Below are 8,126 nucleotides of genomic sequence, written 5' to 3'. Positions count from 1 at the left end.
CTTCTTCAAAGCAAACGTATGACACATACCAAAAAGGACTAAAGTAAAAAACCAACTCTATCACATACTACACATACCACAGAGAGAATTAGCTATACACCATCAAAGAAACTGAGGAACCACTGATCAAGCACCTATACGCAAACAGAAAACAATCAAAAAAGACTCTCAACCTGGAGACTTCCATTAATAACCAACTTCCATAATAAACGACTCACTAAAATAAACAAGATCTACAGCTCACTTCACCTCTCTACAAAGGAAAAGGACGTAAGCTGTCAATACCACTACCTGCCACATGGGGAACACAACCGCATACCTCCCTAATCCCATCCAAAAATATCGTCAATCTATCAACACACACCACCCGAGACCAAAATTCTCCTATCTCGGGAACTCTCTTCTGCTCGCCAAACCCATCAAACGTATACAAGTTCTTGGCGATCTGTAAGCCTACTTTCGCCTCTACGACCAAAGAATACTTCAGACAACCCTGAACATGCACTGATACACATGAACCCTCCACGAGCAGCACAAGAAGAAAACCACACGACTCCTCCTGAGGCAAATGACACGGACCTAACTCGTGAATTGCTCTGCCGACGCCAGGCAGAAACGTGGAAAAACAACAATCGCCTGAACTTCAAACCTAAGTCGCAAGAGCGCAGGATGTCCACCCACACCTCAGAAACACCCTGACATTAATCATCAAAGAGGCTGATAAGGAGGCTGTGTCATGCATGAACAGCGACTACAAAGGGCCACCAGACAACTCTCCAAACCAAATCTACAGGCCACTTCCAATCCCACTTGAGGAATCCAAGAACGCACCCATCACTCATCTCTGCCCCAAATACTAACAACGCGAACAAATCAGCAACCCTTCTGAGATCCCGATCCTAGTATTCTATCACCCTAAGATCCCACAAACACCCGGAAATTCTCTGGAACGCCCTCATCAACCTCGCTATTGGCACTCTCGACTGAAATGACTGTCTGATATTGTGACTCTACTCAGACCCTAGCCACCACATCCACTATCCCGTGACACACGTTTCCTGACACTCAATGCATGTCACCGTCCCAAAAACAACCATCCTACCACCCATGGATGTAAAGCCTCTACACAATACCCACACACAGATGAATACAAGCTGTCAGAACAGAACCCTGATTCACAGCACAACTGCTCTGAGCTTCTGTGCTTATACCACAACACAACATTTCAATTTGATACAATATATACTCCAATCAAGTGGCACTGGCATGGCCCCGCATGCCCGTCAATATTCAATTTAGCACCTGGAACATACCGCTCTCAACTCTCGTCCACTCTACTCCCCTCTCTACCTATCCACATGGACATCTTCATCATCTGACCATGGGAAGAGACTCTAAAAAAATAAAAAAAAAACATAAAAAAAAAGTGTGTGTGTTCCACCACATCACAACTCCACCCCACCATCAACTCACCTGACCAATCTACACGAGTCCACTTCTAGACCACCACGTGCAAATAATATGGCACATAACACCACCCAATCGCAAACTAGACCGCTAGCTCACCTCCATGCCTCCACTTTCCATCCGGGCACATCACACGATCCATGTCACAACCAACATGAGTACAATCCGCATCTCCACCCCCCTCAGACAGAAGACCAACACCTACAAAACTCCACCATAGCATTCTCAAAACTACAATAACCCACACAAAGGAAATAAGGAAACAGATCACAAGCCAGACACCAAAGCCTTCCTAACTGCAAAGACCAAACCCAAGAAAGCAACCAACAGACTCCACGGCCATCACATACAGCCCCAGCTAAAACCCTCCAACGCATCAATCAAGGGATCTACAACCCATCCTGAAATACCACACTTCACGTATCTGGGCAGGCCAATCTAGCCACAGAATAACCGCAACCTGCCCACCATACGTTCTCGCACCTGCAACTGCACACGACCATATGTAACTCACTCAGAACGCAATCACGCACAACCTCATGCCAACCCTGCTCACATCATCTACACCACGACCCACACAGACCTAACAGATACCCACCTTTCACAAGTTTCTTAACCTCACCCACTCTCATGAAAGACACATCATATCAGCAGAAAGGAAGATGATATCTGTCTGTATTTGTGCAAGTTTCTTCATGAGGTTGATGGATTTCCACTCCATATGGCTAAATGCAGTGTCTTGCATGGTGTCAAGTTCTTGGTGTCAAGAAGTTATAAAGTTGCACATAATTTCCATTCACTCAGGCTATTCCTTCCACATGTCAGCATTACCTATGATATGCCCATCAGCATGATGCAGATGTTTACCGATGTGGAATTTTTACAAGAATCCTGATCCTTAGGCAGCTCGTGGCGTGTGTTTGGTACAATTCTATGTTTCTTACCATCGTGCAATCCTCCCTTTCCTTTTCACAACTGACAAAGTTGAAGTATATGCAGTAGTCCTCCATGCTTTCTGAAAAATCAACATAGCGCAATGAAGTGCTGATTAAAATATTGACAGAAATTAATAAATCAAGATTTGAATTGAGTGTTGGTGGTAATGTAATCAGTCACTGGTTTGCACATCTTTTCTTTTTTGAGAGTCATATTTTCTCAATTTTCCTTAAATGAAATTGGATATTTTTACATCCAGCTGCAGTAAACTGGTCAATCAATAGCAACTATTCACCCCATTCAGATTTTTTTGGTACTTAAAGATATTAATGATGCAGAGTCACCATCACAGAACCAGACCTGTGAGCTAGTTATCTTAATACCCCACTTTAGGGGTCTTAAGATACTATCTGTTATGTGACATCATTCTACTCTTCGTGTTACCTTCACATGTGCGTAATGACCCCTGTGACAAAGTTCTGTCCTTCACTCCATGGGTCCTGCATTTCCTGGCAGATTTTTGCTAGCCTCAGAGGCTCCCTGTGACCCTCCACATAGCTCTTCTCTCTAGAGACAAGGGTCACAGCTTACTGAGCCATTTTCATCACAAGCCAACAATGGAGGGAAGGAGAAGCAACCCTCCCTCACACAGTCTCTTGTCTCCCAGTCTCAGTGATTAATCACGGACCAGGTGGGGGAGGAGAGCCTGACCCCACCCTCTACTCCAGGCTCCAGTCCAGGGACCCTGAGAGTAGCAGCTATGGTAGCTGACTTTTTAAAAATAGAACATGTACAATTCCCTGGGCCACTTCCCCACAGCAGCCCCCCACTCAATATCTCCTTTACCGTTACCTCAGGACCTTCCTTGCACCTGAGATGGCTTTGTACTGCTTCATTCCTCCAACAGCACAGCTTCTGACACCCACACCTCACTGACTAACTGGGAGGTTTTTAACTAGTTCCAGCCAGCCTTTGATTGGCTTCAGGTGTCCCAAGCAATGTAGCTATCTCCACTGTCATCTAGAAGGGTCTTAATTGGCCCCAGGTGTCTTGATTAACCTGGAGCAACTGCCATTTGGTTCCCATGGGACCAGGGATTTGTTTAGCCTGGGGTTAACATACTTGTTTCTCACTACTTTACTGTAGCCATCTGGCCTGGCCCCATCACACCCCACAGTACGTGGGAGAAAGTTATTACCTGACACCTTCATTAGAACAATTGCTGTTTGTCTTCTAAATGCAGTATTAGCCTCTGATGTCTTTCTGCTGCAAATGTTTCTGCAAACTAGCAACACTGTGTAGAAAAAACATCATAATTACCAGAGGTGAAAGTCGGCTGGTCCAGGATACTGGTAAGACCCAGCCACCGGTTCCAGCCTGTACAGAGCTGATGTTACAGTGCTGCTTTAACGTTGCTGCCTCCTTTGGCTCCCCCCGCATCAGTGGCCCTGCCATAGGGTCCAGCAGCTGTCCCGGGGAATGGCCGCTGACAGTGGGAGAGCAAAAGGGGCAGCTGCCCTGGGGAATGGCGATTTAAAAGGGCCAGGGGCTCCTTGCCACTGCAGCAGCAGCTGTCAGGAAGGGCTGACTGGGGGAATCTGGCCCCGCAGCCCCACTCCTTCCCCTCCCCCCGAAGCCTCACCCCTTCTGGGGGCCCAGAACCCACCTTACATACCTTGGCAAGGGTGCTGGCACAGCGCACATGGGTAATCTCCAGCAATTATACATAAATAACAAATGATAATGGCAATTTGGTATTCAATACCTTTAAGATGAGTGGTTCGCAGTTGTGGCCATCACTTTGTCTGGTATGCTGAACAATTTTCTCTTCCAGTCAGATGAGGATTTGCTAGTTTAATCATTGATGAAGTATCTGAAATTCATAGAGTACAGTAGTGGACTGTATAGATGAGCTTTTCTTTCCTTTTTTTTAACAATTTCTGTACATGTTGAGAAATCCTTTCTATCTCTAGTGATGGTTGACAATCTCCCGGAGGACGTCCGCGGTGGCTGGGTTCTGCTCGGTCCCTGAGCAGTCCCACTCCTCGAGGGTGGTGTTAAAGTCCCCGCCCAGGACCAGGCATTCACGAGGAGCCGAGGAAGGCGGACGCCTGCTGATAGAAGCGCAGCCGCTCCGGGCCCGATGTTGGGGCATAGATGTTCACAAGGTTGACCACGAGCCCCTCCATGCGGACCCGGAGGTGCGGCAGGTGGCCCGGCACAGCCTCGGCGACCCCCAGCACTTCGGGCCATAGGTTGGCGGAGAACAGAGTAGCCACTCCAGCCCTACAGGCTGTGAGGTGGTTAAAGTAGACCCTGTCCCCAATCTCCAGCCACCAGCGGGGGAGGGAAGATTCCCCCTGTCCCCATTGGTGGCTGGATCCATATGAAAAGCACAGAGTATCTCCCCTCCCGAAGGAAGGAGAGCACCTGGCCCTGCAGAGACCCACCCTACACCCCTGGGTGTTCAATGTGGCAAAGGTAGCGAGTGCCATGAGGAGGGCTGGGGGGGATCCTCGCCGGCAGGGACGCTCACAGTCCCCCTTGGGTCACGCAGCAAACCGTGACCCAGCCCGAAGGTGAGCAAGGAGTCACGGAGGCTGTGGACCTGCTGGTAAGCCGCGGCACCCTGCTTCCCGGTCCTTTTGCCCTCCCCCATAAGGGCACTCACGACCCGGAGGATCTGGTGAAAATCCCCCCCATTGCTGGAGAGCAAGTGATACCTTGTTGCGGGAGCCACGGATGTCTTTGAGAAACTCCCGCAGCTCTTCTCACAGCGTATAGAGAGGTGGGGTCACTGGCCTCTGGTGATCCACCGGTGGGGCCTCTGGCACAGCCCTGTGGCCTACTGAAACGGGCAGGCAAGGGGCGGACCCTCGATGTGGCGCCCGATGGGCCGGCGCCCGATGGACCGGCGCCACATGGTCCGCCTCAGAGCCTGGCGCAATGGGGGGCGGCAGAGGGGAGTGCAGGCCCTGGTGGGTTGGGACTGGGAAACACAAAGGCCGCTCCCTGGGGTCCTTCTCCGGAACAGGGAAGGAGACGGCCCCGGGGGCGGCAATAACATCACGGGAGTTGGAGGGGATAGAGACGGAGTCAGGAGTAGGGTTGGGGAGAGGGGCAGATGCGAGATCCTGGGCCACAGGACCTGGACTGTCAGGAGGTGGCTCGCGGCCAGGCTTAGGGGTCTGAGGGGTAAGGAGGGGGTCCCCAGTGATGCTGGTCTCAGGCACGATGGCAGGTATGACAGCTGCAGCATCGGGAGATGTAGAACCTTCAGTGGGGCCCCCGCCCAGGAAGGAACTCAGTTGCCCCACACCAACAAGGGATACCCCTGGTAGTTCGGGTCCCAGCCACAAGGCACCGACCTTCACCTCAACAGGCTCGGCGGCCGTCAGCGGGGTGCCACCCGTGGCCGAGCAGGTAGAAAAGTCCAGGGGACCCTCTGAGGCGGGAGCGGACGCAGCAGTTGGGACGAAGGAACACGAGGAAGGGGGAGATGGGGTGAGGTCACCCAGGTCGAGGCCCGCTGGCAGAGGGTCATCCTCCCTCTGGATGACCGGGGTCAGACCCAGGGCCTCGATCTCCGCAAAGATAGAAGAGAGCTCAGAGCTCACCTCCCACCACCCCGAGGTCCTCACCACTGGCGTTTGAGGTGACGCAGGGGGCACAGGTGGCAAGGGAACAGGAGGGGCCTCATTCGGGGTCTCCGCAGGGAGGGACTGCAGAGGAGGGATGGTGGTACCGTCCGGTGCCACCACTTCTTTCTAAGCCGGCACTGGCAGATGGACCGACCCTGTGGGCAAGGTGAAAGGCTCGGTGTCTGCGGCCCCTTTTCTGGTCTTACGGGGGGCTTCCGCCTCCGGTGGTAGGAGCAGGGCTCGAGCCTTCCACTTGCCCCGCTTACCCTGCACTCGGGTCCAGCCCTCCATGGCATCGCCTGCAGGCTGGTCGACAGGGTTTGGGTCGGGGGGCAGGGATGACGGTTCAGATACTTGTGGGGGTACTGGTGGGGCAGCAGAATGGAGGGAAGATTCCCCCTGGGGAGAGCCCTCTCTCACGCCTGGCAGTGCCCCTGCCAGAATGCCACAGGCCCTGCCAGAATGCCACAGTGAACTGCTTCCTTTTTTTTTCTAATAGGGATTGGATCTGGTTCAAAAAGTGTCGGTACAGCCAACTCCTCTGCAAGTTCACCTGCATCTGCCAATGTTTTCTCAAAGTCTGAGTTTCTTCTGCAGCCTACAAGAAACTTGGTTTTTCCACGTTGATTAATGGTGTCACGTATGTCGAATTCTTTTGCCTGAAGTTGTTTGCTAGTCATATTGATCTCTAACAATATGTCATACCACACTGGTCAAACTAGAAATGGCTTTCGCAAGATCCTTTGCATCAATTGTAACGTATTGCTAGATGATCCTGTTACAGATCTATGATGACACTACTCTATCAGAGCATCATAGATGTCACCAAGCTGATAGCAAAGAGGTTTCAAGGCATCAGTTTGACTTTTCCGTCTTGTTTCACTCAATGGTTTAACTGTGAGATTAGATACATGGTTAGAACTTCCCAGAGGTGTGTAGAAGCTGAGAAATACACATAAACATGTTGAACTAAACCAAAGAAGGTGATTGCCTCCAAGCAACACTTTGCAGCATCATTAACAATCAAATTCAATGAATGTGCACTGCAAGGAACGAAAAAAGCTCGTGGATTAATGTCCAGAATTCTTCGCTGGACTCCATTTTCTTTCCCTTTCATATTGCTCCTATTGCCGTAGCCTTGACCATGCAAGTTTTCTATAGGCAGTGACATGTCTTCTAACTGGTGAAGAATAGTTTCTGTCATACTAGCTCCAGTTGTCTCCGTAAGCGACACAAATCCCAAAAAGTGTTCCTTTATGTATACTGATTCAGTCTCATCCTCTGTCTCTGAAGTAGGCCTGTCCACAAAACAAATGATCATGGTCATTTGTTCAACATGGCTTCCATCTGGTGTACAATCTAGAATGATCAAAAAGTATTTTGCAGCACGTCAGATGCTAGGATTTTTTGTTTGGCATTGGATAGAAGCTGAACATGTATATTCTTGTCCTTAATCCTGCGAAAATGCTCATCCATAACTGGGTCAAACAAAGCTAGATATTGGACACATTTGAGGAAGTTCCTGTTACCAGAAGTATGCATTTTTTTTTTGTGTTCCTAGAAAGGCCAGGTTTTGCGTACCCAGAACTCTGACCAAAGCAATCAGACGTTTAGTATTTGCTGCTGTAGACACGCGGACTCACCCCTGCGGCGCCTCCTGCTGGTTATCCTGGGAATTAGCTCGTCCTAGCTCTGGAGCGCCCTCTGCAGGCCAGTGATCTGCCTTACAACTACTGGCCCCTGTGTCCCTCCCAGGATCCTGGTGCCCCTTTGACTGGGTCTCCCCGTCCCAGGGGAAACCCCCACCCACTATCACCACCTTGTCTCAGTATCAAGCTACTGCCAGTCATTGTCTAGCCCCCAAACCCTGGGGCAGACTGCAGTATCAGCCTACTCATCACTGGCAAGGTTGGGTTTGGACCTGCTGCCTTGGCCTACCCCTGGGCTGCCCTCTGCAACCCCCAGTGCCTGTTGGCCTTGTGCTAGGCCACAGCCTGGGGCTTTCCAGGCTGGAGCTGCCTAGCTCCTCTGCCTTTCCCCAGCCCTGCTCCACTCAGGTACCCTGTGTCTGGCTCCCTACAG

Source organism: Chelonoidis abingdonii, chromosome 1 (genome assembly GCF_003597395.2).
Source record: "Chelonoidis abingdonii isolate Lonesome George chromosome 1, CheloAbing_2.0, whole genome shotgun sequence".
In the NCBI taxonomy this organism is placed as follows: domain Eukaryota; kingdom Metazoa; phylum Chordata; order Testudines; family Testudinidae; genus Chelonoidis; species Chelonoidis abingdonii.
This window is presented reverse-complemented; position numbering follows the sequence as displayed.